Source organism: Gobius niger, assembly GCF_951799975.1.
Source record: "Gobius niger genome assembly, chromosome: 8".
Taxonomy (NCBI): Eukaryota; Metazoa; Chordata; class Actinopteri; order Gobiiformes; family Gobiidae; genus Gobius; species Gobius niger.
This window is the reverse complement of record NC_136859.1, coordinates 7,825,863-7,838,200: the sequence shown is the minus strand read 5'-3', so window position 1 is coordinate 7,838,200 and position 12,338 is coordinate 7,825,863.

The window sequence follows — 12,338 nt, the reverse complement described above, 5'->3', positions numbered from 1 at the left end:
AGCAAAAAAGAAAGATATACCAGGACGCCAAAGGAGTTTAACCCCATTTAGATGCTGATTTTTCTCTCTCCAAGTTCAAGAAAACGATGATTTCCCCTCTTGTTTGTGGTGTCAGTACAATTGTGTTTTGATGGATGATGTTCATGAACTCCTCTTCGGAGGCTTCAGAGAGTGGTCTCGTGGATGTGTGGACCCGGCTTCCTTTCAGATGAAGCTCTTCTGACTGCGGGCTACCCGAGTGTGAACAACCCAGAGTCTGGACTCGGTCTGTGTTGGTGTTAATGATGTTTGTGAGAGAACAGAGTGAAGGTAAACAGCTGCTGAGTCCCACGCTCCGCACCTCTGCTCGCAAACACCTGCGCAACATAGAGATATGTGCATTCATTATGACAAACCAGCAGAGTTGCACTGCACTTGTGGAAAGTGAACTTCATGGAGAGTAATTGGTCGTGGAGTACTCAGTTGCATTTACTCCAATACATGTGCTTGAGTAGCTTGTACTTCTTTCAACAAATGAATGAAACAAGACTTTCTTCCTCTACTGCTGTAGTATTGTTTGAGAGCATAAATACATGCAGCTAAAAATGCAATCTTTCCATCGGTGCTACTTGCAAACCAAATACTACTTCGTGGTCATGCCAAATCTTCCAGTTCTCGGAGGCTAAGGGGGTCGGGCCTGGTTGGTACCGGGATGGGAGACCAAGAGGGAACACTTGCAGTATGAGTAAGTGGTTGCTGGTGGGATCCGTCGAGTGTGGAGCGATTGACAAATTGTCTGAGCGCAGCAGTGAGGGGAGGGGCCATGCGGGGAGACTGTAGATCAGACGGACTTTAACAAAACAAAGTAATATTAACATACAATAGTAACAATACAATGCATGGTTAAGTAGCAATATTTGACAAGTCTAGAGGCATTATTTTCTGCTTATTTAAAGCAGAACTAACCACTAGAGGCCATAAGCGCCACTGCAGGTGTCATATCATGTTGCGTTTTTTTTTTACTCATTAGTTGTCCGTGAGAGTATATACTACTCTGATAGAAAAGACAAAGGGAGAGAGGGATATTGTACATCCAATTACACAATGGAGATAACTATTTTCACTCAAACTTGGCTATAAATGCTGCTAAAGTGCCGCTAGCCCACAGTTAGCTTTGCCCGTTAGCCTGTTACTGTAGCTTCTTCTTCGTGATTCTATTATTGTGTATTGCGCCTCCGGGTCGGAGTAGGGAAAATTGCAATTATGGTTTTCTGGCCAGAGACACCAGGGGGAGATGAAAGTCCTCCCAATCACCCCATTAAGACTTGTATTACCCCCAGAGGGACTACGAAAAGGATTTATTAAGGTAAACAAGTTACTTTGTGCTGCTTTAAAGGTTAGGGCTAAGGTAAGGTCACTGCTTTAAAAAGAATGAAAAGTCATGTCATTTGTGTCCCCACCAATAACACTTACACCCTTGGGGATATGTTTTGTTTGCTGCATTACATCACTACTGAAACATAAATTGGCCTTTCACACTCAGTAACTCAAAGTGGTATTTTAACTACATGTTTTACTACTTTTTGCTTCCACCCTAAGCTTACTTTGCGTGACACAGTTTGCACTTTTGTCTCACAGCAGGAACAGCCTGTGTTTGACCGGGGTGGGTGGGAGTGTCCCTTCTCGTTCGTTCTGTCTCTGCGTAAGTTTATTCTGGGTGCTCCAGTTTCCCCTTCCACTCGCAACGTGCACGATCTGTTCTTCTCTGGGGGCAGGACATCCCTGAGCAAGATATTCTGAAATCACTGTGGAACGACACCCTCAAAAGGCAGGTGCTCTTCAGATTGATGGGATATCATTTTGCATTGCTCTAGTCAATATTTTTTACTCTTAGCTCCATCTATGGCTCAGTCACGGCCTTCAAATCCAAACATCCAAACATAGCCGCTGGGTTTTGCTTCCTCCCACGGGTAACTGATCATTGACAGTTTAGGCCAACCTTTCTCTAAATCTCTGTATTAAACTCCATTAGCCCACAGAAAACAAACATGGCGTCCCGCTGCATAAATGCCCATTATCTTGTGAATACATTGCACCCCCTAACCTCGCCCCTCCGCTGCTTCCGTCTGCCTCTCTGTTCGAAATCCTTACCCCCCGAACTGTGCGGTCCATGCTAACTCTATGATTAGCATTCATTCACTTAAACTCCGGATTTGTATTCAGCAGCTAAAGCTAATGCTAAACCGCCGCCTCCTCCTCGTCTGTCTGGACCCGTCCTCTCGGCCATAAATCATGCGAGGCGCCGTTAGCGCGAGCATCGCCCTGAGTTTAATCATCAAAATGCAGGGTTTATTTCGGCGTTAAGAACACATCGCCTCGGGCCACGTTTTATGGAGGACAAGCACTTTTAAAATACCAAACCAGGCGTTGCTAATAAGCGCGCGGTGGTCACTGAGGTGTCCTTCACCGACGCCATAAGGCTTGTCAGAGCGTCACAAATGATGCAGTGGTTTTACAATTTTAAGAAAAGAATGAGCTATTTCAAAGCAGCAGGATCACTCAAATAGAGGTGTGTCTGTGTGATCCTGTTACTTTTTAATGGTTTATTCGGTGTTCAATGGGCACATTAACAACTAACACGAGAATCACATGCTTTGCAGAACAGTCCTCAAACAAACTCGAAAGCCGAGGACCTTCTTGCAGTGAGACACGACAGCTAACCCCATACACGCTGATTCTCTACCCTCACCTCGTCTCTGCCGCGGTGTTTGTGTGAGTAAAGCCATCATTTGCTCTCTCTAATGCCTGTTTGCAGAAGGAGGAGATTGGAGGAGACGGATGGCCCGCCGCACTGAACAGCATTAGCAGGTGAGGCAATGCATTAAAGCCACTCCAGTCATTTAGCTAATGTCCCGTTTGTTTAGCTCCGTGCAGATGGGCTGCTCGCTGGACCGTGAGCTCGTCTGACTGAGTTTAAAATGTTTATCCGCAACTTCAGTTCGTCTGATAGAACTAGGCTGTATTTCTGAAATGTGTCTCTTTCTGCTTTTCATCCGTTGACGCGCCTTTATGAGCAGCAGCTCCTCTATGATCTTTGTGTACATATATACACAATATGAAATCCAATACATGCCACTAAAAATGTGTATACCATTAACCTTTTGTGGTATAAACAAAGCTTTTATGATGTTTTTTAATAAGCACTAAATAGTAGAAAAAGGTACATCAGTCCCGCACACCATCAATCCTTGCAGGAAGTTTATTAAAATGCAGCATTTCGACTGTGTGGTCCAAACGTTGCATTCTAAAGGATCGGTATCATGCTATTTTAGCCATTCCAAAGTAAACTATAGGCATTTCCCCTCTCTCCGTTCATATAACGTAAACAGTAGTAGAAATATAAATACCACAGCAAAAAGTGATGTTACGTCATGATGCAGTTATAAGGAGTTCAAATCTGCAACACAGCATTTTTCTTTCTTTCTCTTTCTTCCTTTCTTCCTTCCTTCCTTCCTTCCTTCAGAAATAATGAAAAAGCTGTTTTACAAATTAAAATCAGGCCATAAGACAATTCATTACAGACGTCGAGCACTTCCGTTCCGCTCTGAGGACACAACGGAACAAGTCAGTCGTTTTCCAGGAGCTCAGAGAGCAGGATTCAGGAGGATTGCAGAGAACTGCAACAACATGGTTAAAAGCTCCAAAAAGTCAATTTGGATGATATAGGACCTTTAATAAATAAGGATTTCTATAAGGACTGATGGTGTGTGGGACTTGCTTTATGTGAAGAAGCACTAAATAAAACATTTGAAGCAGAATGTAATTTAGGATGACGATGGCTCAGGTGGGTTATTAAAAAAATTAGAGGTTGGCGGTCCAAGGCCCGGCTCCCACAGGTGCAGATCACCACCTCACAGATCTGCCACAAATGAGGCGTTACACTGGCCTATAGGCTGTCAGCTCGGTCAGCTCGCTGCCATGCCATTGGTCCAACAACTCATTTGTCTGACATCTCATTATTCCAAAAATGTAACATTGATCAAAGGTATCATTAGTCCAACATCTCTTTAGTCAGGAAAAAAAAAGGCCCTAGCCCAAATCCATTTTTTTCTGACTAAAGAGATGTCGGACTAATGGCACCTCTGATCAATGTCCCATTTTTGGAATAATGAGACGTCGTACTAATGGGTTGTCGGACTAATGGGTCAACCCCATCAGCTCTCAGGTCAAGAAGCTTTTAGACTTGGGTAAAGCCGAATTGCATTTAAAGCTGTGCTCGGTGAAGGTGGGGGGTAAGAGGTTAAGAGACAGTTTTATCCTTTTACTGTAGAGTTCTGGGTGATTTCAATCTGTAAAGCATTTTGTATCCAAGACAAATAAGACATGTAGGGGCATGAGGTTGTGTGGACCAGGAAGAATATCATGCTCTAAAACCTATTTAAAATCAATGCACAATAAGTCACAGCAGGCTACAGTATATACAAGGCAGACTTGCTGCTGGGGCGACCCTGGAAGCAAAATAGCCCCAGGAAAAATGAGTTTTCTAACTTTATACGAGCCAACTCACAACTTATCAGCGTAACTGTAATGCACACACGGCTCACCTTCCGTCTCTTGTTCAGCTTCGCCGGGCACGATACAAAAGTCATGGTGCGTCGTGCTAAAACAAAACAAACTGCTTTTGTAACAAAGCTCATTAGCCGTAATGACTTCCTATTAAAAGAAGAGCACGGCGTCCCACACTTTGTGAAGGCAACACAAAAAAACAACACCGAGCTTTTAGGAGCCGCATTTGCTCTGATTGGAGATAATTGAACGCACCTCACCTCATTTGCGGCAGGTTGAAAGCGGATGAAACGGTAGACAGAGTAACCAGAAGAGATGCCCACACACATTATGAGCGCTGTTGTTTGTCGGTGTTGAATATACATATGATCTGACCCCGTCCCGAAGCCTCCTACACGGCCGGCCCACGCACACACGCTTAGCCACGGTGCCGTTTGGCCTTTGGCGAAACTCGCTCTCCCAACAACTTGATCTTTCGAGGGCTGCAGTGTGAGCGAGAGTGCGCGGCGGCAGCGGATATTAGAAGTTCAGATACAGACGCATTTTATGTGCTGAAGTAAAATGGGTAGAAGAGGAAGTGCATAAATTGGGGAGGCTTTTAGTAGAGGGAATGTCAAAGAAGAAAGGATGGCGGTCAAGTTGCTGGTGCCAAGTTTTAAAGGGCTTATGTCAGGCTGTGTCAGATGTTTGAGATTAACATTTTATCTTCAAGGGGATAAAAAAAACAAAAAAAACACCGGGAGTTGAATTTTGTGTCATTCACATTCAGTTTGTCTCTGCCTCAAAAGCTAAAAACGCTCTGTTCCAACTGGTGATGTCATGAGGTTGGGCCCTCCCTCTACAGGAAGTGTTCCTCCATCCACACTCTATAACGCTGGATAAAACAAAACTTTTAAATGTAGTATATAATGGTGAATCCCATGAGGCTTGGGGGGCACGGTGGTGCAGCGGTTAGAGCTCTCAGCAAGAAGGTCCCGGGTTCGATTCCCACCTGGACGGGGCCTTTCTGTGTGGAGTTTGCATGTTTTCCCCGGTGTCTGCGTAGGTTTCCTCCGGGTACTTCGGTTTCCCCGACCACTAAAAACATGTACAATAGAGTGATGTGGGTGGCACGGTAGCGCAGTGGTTTACCGCCTCCACTTCACAACTAGAAGGTCCCGGGTTCGATTCCCACCAGGACGGAGCTGTGTGGAGTAGGGCTGCTCGATTATTGAAAAAAACAATAATCACGATTATTTTAGTCATAATTGAAATCACAATTATTCAAACGATTATTTCTTTTTTTTATCATATCTTTATTTTATTTATTTATTAATCAAAAAACTATGCTGATATATATATATATATATATATATATATATATATATATATATATATATATATATATATATATATATATATATATATATATATAGGTCTCTGCTTTACACCTGCCCCCTGCTGGCCAGCCCTCACACCTGCGCAAGTAAACTGAGCAGCACGACCTGATGACATCTTCACACAGCGCTGTTTGTTTTTATGTCAGGCAAAAACATGAGCCATGGCACCTGAAATGCGAAGGGAAAATAATCTCAGCGGCCTGAAAAGCAAGTCTGCTTTCCAAAAAAAAAAAAAAAAAAAAAATAGTTTTTGTGCAATTATGCTAATTTTGTAATTGTTTAGTGTAGTAATTGAAATTGTAATCGAATTTTGATTAATTGCACAGCCCTAGTGTGGAGTTTGCATGTTTTCCCTGTGGGTAGGTTTCCTCCCAGTACTCCGGTTTCCCCTTCCACTAGAAATATGTACAATAGGTGAATCCTCCAGCCAGGTGATTCTGACCATCAGCCTGGCTCCACATCCTGGAGATGGGTCCCCGGGCGCGGCACTGCTGTCGACCACTGCTCCTTACGGGTTGCCTCAGTGGCATCGAAGGCTGGGTTAAATGCAGAGGCCAAATTTCCCTACGGGGACAATAAAGTACAAACAAACGAAGGAATGGAGGTAGTCAAATGGACAGCACTTCTGTCAGTCTCCCCCAGGGGTAACTGAAGCTACATATGCAGCTTACCACCACCAAGCGTGAAGCGCTTTGTGACCATGTCTGTGAAAAGCGCCGGTTTAGAAATTTTTCAAGTCTTATTTTGACACAATTTGCCTAAAAGCACTTTGAACTGCTCTCCAATAAACCTGCCTTGCCGATCTCTCAATGTATGTACCCATCCGTTTTGCAGTGGTGCCTTATTCAGACTCTTCAAAGCCTCAGTATTTTATGCATTTGAAAGGAAGTGGGTATCAGCTGAAAAGGCTTTTAGGAAATGTCAATGAACATGGGTGTCTGTCAAGTGGCCATTATCAAGCCCTAAGGCCTGTTATTATCAAAGAGGAACTTATTTAACTGTGATTCTCCAAACTGTGGGTCGGCTGAAAAAAGTTCTGGTGAATATTTGACTCAGTGTCTACGAGAACAACTCTCCTGGCAGTGGATCCTTTACCTGCTCCATGTTCAAGGCACAGGGACAGGATCCTAGAGCACGAGACAATCTGGTGAGGGTTTTAATTAACTTAAACTTCTGCCAAAGACTGAAACCTTGCTGAGAGGTAGACGTTTGACGGTAAACATGGCAAGAACAAACCAAAATACGGCAAACATGAGTGAAATAAAAAATGCTGAAGTGTATGTTGTAGCAGAATTACAATATGTATCTTTGAAGCTCCTAAATATGAAAGAATATGGTTTATCTAAATTAAAGTAATGAACCCTGTTTCAGTGCGCAGTATGCTTTGTATTGTCTACTGTATCCTTTATTGTAAAAATGTTCATACAGTATAAGCCGAATGCCCATCTCGGGTCGCATAAAGCAACGAAGAAAGCTCTGATTCCGTTTTAACTGCTGGAAAGTTGTTGATTTAAAGCGTTTTGTCGTCGCCGTGGAGCTTGTCTCGTCTATTTTTACTATGGTCCACTATGGTCCACTATGGTCCACTATTGTCCACTATGGTCCACTATGGTCCGCTATGGTCCGCTATGGTCCGCTATGGTCCGCTATTGTCCGCTATGGTCCGCTATGGTCCGCTATGGTCCACTATGGTCCACTATGGTCCACTATGGTCCGCTCCTGCCTACGAAGCCGCCGTCCTGACTTTTCCCTCGCTTTCAAGATATTGACAACATAAATAAGAAATGTCACTTGAGACTTAAAGTCTTTAAACCAATGCCCGTAAGCCTTACAGTTCATGGTTATGGCTCAATATACTTCAAGGTTCACACTCCGCTACCTGGACTCGCTCACACATTTCAATGGAGGAGTGGTTTTGTTTGGTAGCCAAAATAAGGAGCCTGATTGACCCACACATGCGCAGTCGAGATGGGCATTCGGCTCATTACTATTAGAAAACAACTTCCTCAAGCTAATCTCAGACAAAACCAAATCAATGTCTTAAGCCCACAAAAACAAAGAGAAAGTGTTATTAGTAACCTTGAGATTAATTCTCTAAAACCTTAAGTTTCATTATCTAAAACTAGTCGAGAAACTGAGGGGTAATAATGGACTCAGACCTGACCTTTAGTTACCTGGAAACCAGACTCAGCGCTGTACCAGCGATTGAGTCGGTGACCAGTGTTGGGGAGAAAAGCCTACTTTGAAAATGTACTTAGTTACTAAATACTTGCCTTAAAATGTATTTTGTTACTTTGTCTATTCAACTGTATTCTGAATACTTTGAATACTTTTAAAATACTTTCACATTGATTGTCATTATATATGGCATATAATTACAAAAATGAAGACTACGATTGTTGGAGCACCAGTTATAAACACATCCATCGATCCCTCCATTTTCTTCCACTTTATCTGGGGTCAGGTCGCGGGGGCAGCAGTCTCAGCAGAGATAACCAGACTTCGCGATCCACGCACACCTCCTTCAGCTGTTCTGGGGGGACACCGAGGCAACACCAGGCATAGAGACATAGTCCCTCCAGCGTGTCCTGGGTCTTCCATGAGACCTCGTCCCAATAGGACATGCCTGGAACACCTCCTGAGGGAGGCCAGCTGAGGCTTGCCACCTCAGCTGGCTCCTTTTGACGTGAAGGAGCAGTGCCTCTACTCCGAGCTCCTCCCAGGTAACAGAGCTCTTCACCAATTCTTGAAGGGTGCGCCCAGCCACCCTGCGAAGGCAGCTCATTTCGACCGCTTTTATCCGCAATCTTGCCTTTTCGGTTATTACCCAAATCTCATGACCATAGGGTGGGAACGTAGATCGATCAGCAAATCAGTTATAAACCCACTTACCATTAATAAGGAACTCAAAAACTCTCCGGGCAAATGTGACACACATGTGCAGTGCAGTGTTGGACTTCACTGCGTGGATGTTCTCCTAAGGTGTTATTACATCTTATGATACAGTACCTACCCCCTTTTTTTATTGGTTTATGTGGTCGGGACAGTGCATGTTAATGAACATACATGGGTCTCATGCATGTAAACAAGCCACACCGGATTGTAGCCTTGGACTAATTTCCATCCGTCGTCCCCCAAGCGCACTCTCAAACACACTCGCATTCATCCTGACCTATTGTACATGTTTTTTAGCGGTAGGTGAAACCGGAGTACCCGGAGGAAACCTAGACAGAGACGGGGAGAACATGCAAACTCCACACAGAAAGGCCTCGTCCCTGGTGGGAATCGAACCCGGACCTTCTAGCTGTGAAGCACGAGCACTAACCGCTGTACTACCGTCCGGCTTAGAAAATCAACATGTCCATTTTGTGTAACTATACTTGGATCATGTAAATGCTCACGTAACCGTATTTAAATGGGGAAAACGTGGAAGAGCTTGGTCGCTTCTAACTTCACTCCCGTTTGGGTCCATAGAGGAGAGGAGGAGAGGCTAAATAAACATGTTTCTGTTTTTGTGTGACTGAGCGCGTGCGTAACGACCAGACAGGTGTGCATCAACTCGTCTAAGCTCAGGTAAGAACACATGTCAGGATGCAAAAAACGTGGCCTGTTCCTTTAAGATCCTTGGTAATGAATTGTGCTCTACATATAAACTTGCCTTACTTTACAAAGCGGTGAATCAGTAATCAATTCTTCACAATTTAGCCGTTCTGTCACAATATCATCGTGAGATACCCTTAGATTCCCCCAGCATCAGTATTTTCAGAGGATGTCAGTGCATATTAAACGTCCTCATGTCTCCGGCCCCGGTGCAGCAGGTGCGGGTCTCCTTTACAACCCTGATCAGTGGTTAACCTGCTCGCTCACCCCTCTCATCTCCGCCGCTCGACCCGCTCATCAGCACTCCTGTTCGGGGAGCGGAGATAAGGCCCTGCCCCTCTCTCCTCCAGGTGCTCCAGCCACAGCGGACCACTCACCCGGAATAATGACTTTCACGTCTCCAAACCTGAAACAAAACAGTGAGCGTTCGGCCCGAGCCTTTCAAATCGAGAGGATCAACTGCGAGCGGCTGCCGAGGTGTCAGCCGCCCTAATCCAATGCATGGGTAATGTGAGGGCACCGGAGCAGAGCACAGGGGGGAGGAGGGGGTGACTCAATGATACAAACGCTTTCACACCATGTCCCTGACACAAGGAGGATCGGCACTGCTGTAGATGTTTTCTCTTAGCATATACACTTTCACTTGGAAACAAAGAAATGACCCGATATTCTCAATTAAGAGTCACTGTTTCTCCATCGATGTACATGGGAAATAAGTGCAGTTTTTATGCATTGTGGCAACGACATCGGTACTTAAGTGTGGTACAGATTATTACTGTTTACCAGTTTTGTAAGGGTACAAGAATGCCTTTTGTGCTATGAACCCCAAATAGCAAGATTATTCAAGAACTAAACAAGATATCCAAGATCCCCTCTAAAAATGTTTGTATCTAGTAGAGCATAAAAACAAATCCATAAATTTAAAGCTGCTCGAAGCGATCCCGTTTTGCCGGTCCGGCAGCAATGCATTACCAATAAGCTCCACTGGATGCGCCACCATGTGCTAGCAGCTAGCAGTTTAGCATTATGACAGAAGTTTATAAAAAAGATGGTGAACTGACAAACATCTGACCGACCTGATGCAGCTGAAATCCTCGTGAAATGTCTATTGTTTATAAATCAGTATCTACAGGAGCTGTCAGATCTTTTTCCTCCTTTTCTTTCCTCACAAAGCAAAGCGGCACCGGAGGAGAGGCTGAGGCGTTCAAGGGTTGCAGGGAAAAAAAGTACTACGCTGTAAACGTAGTTCTAAATGGAATTATTATGTTCTAAATTGACAGACTTTCATGAAAGTTGCAGTTTAGCAAATAAATGTAAATCTCAAAATATTTACATATCTTATTTATATGTACGGATGAACGTTTCACACAAGATTAATGAGATTTCCATAGCTCATTGAATGCAATGAGAGAGGCGTGTGGTCTAAACAGTGTGGAGGGGAGTCAGGGGCGTGGCTGACAGGGGAAAGCCAGGTGAGAGGTGAGACATCGCTTAAGGCAGCTTTAAACCTGCCTCTCTCCAGCATCTCCCTCTAAAGCCACCCTAAGATAATCCATTTGCCCGCCCGGAATTGTTGCATTACCACATTGAATCTCTAGATGCGCCACCTTCGAAACAGTGCGCTAACTTGTCTCACCTGTCTCAGTACCAAGTAAACACAAACACGAGCAGCGGGATCACAAAATAGATAGAAATGTTTCATGTTTTAGCCAAATCTAAAAGCTTCCCGCTTTTAGAGCTTACAGTTTATAAACCAGTGTAACGTCTCATTTGAAAGCTACGGCTGACAAAACTGATCGGAACTTTCTTGTGGCGTTGTTGCCACTTTTTTGTTACATTTTTATAAGCATTTCAATCGTGTTTTCGCATTTTTGTTGTCACTTTTTATATAACTTGTTGATATTTTGTGGCTTTTTCATCATTCTTTATTCATGTATTTATATCAATCAAATAAAAGGTATATCAATAAAGTAGTTGTAAGTAAAAGGTCCTCAATCAAAAGTGAAAGCCCACATTTTGTAATTGAATAGTTGGGGTACTTGATCTTTTTTTTTGACGGCTGCCATTTTGGATTTGAAGTTCAAAAGTAGGTCAAATCATAAATCTGACAACAAAATGTCTCAATCCAAGGAGTTGCAGAATGCACATACTGCATGTCATTATAGGCAAAACCCTGGTACAGATCATTTCTAGAATCGATTATGGTCGCCATTTTGGAATTTACTTCTCTAAAAAAATAAGCATTTTCGAGAGGGGCATGGGGCTAATCTGTTCATTCACCCTCCATACATGACAAATCCACTGAGAAATGAACCTCCGCTCTCCACGGTCACGAAATTGAGCACACGTTTGTCTTGGCTCATTCCAAGCGTTTTGAGATATTTCATAAAGTTATAAATTAATAATCCTTTTGGAGCGCTTCCTATTTGACCAGAACACAAGAGTGAAAGCAGCCATCTCCAGCTTTACCCCTAAAACACTGATTGAATTCCTGCTTTCATTTCCCTTCACAGCAACATCCTCAGAGATCTCTCAAATGTCAAAAAGCATTGGTCATTTTCCGCGATTGTCTTTAGCTGCTCTGCACTCGAATCGAAAGACAGAAAGAGTGAGCGGCGAATTCCAATCTTCCCGGTGGCAGAACCTTTCTCAAGATTGAAACCCTAATGAATAAAAGATAATCACGAGGCCCCGCTCCTGTCAGCTCATTTTCAATTATAACCCCGGCCCCCTCGCCACCCTTTGCGAAGGCACAAGGCGGCTCAATCATTTGTTTTTTTATTATTATTCCTCAGAAACATTAGGTGCAGGCTT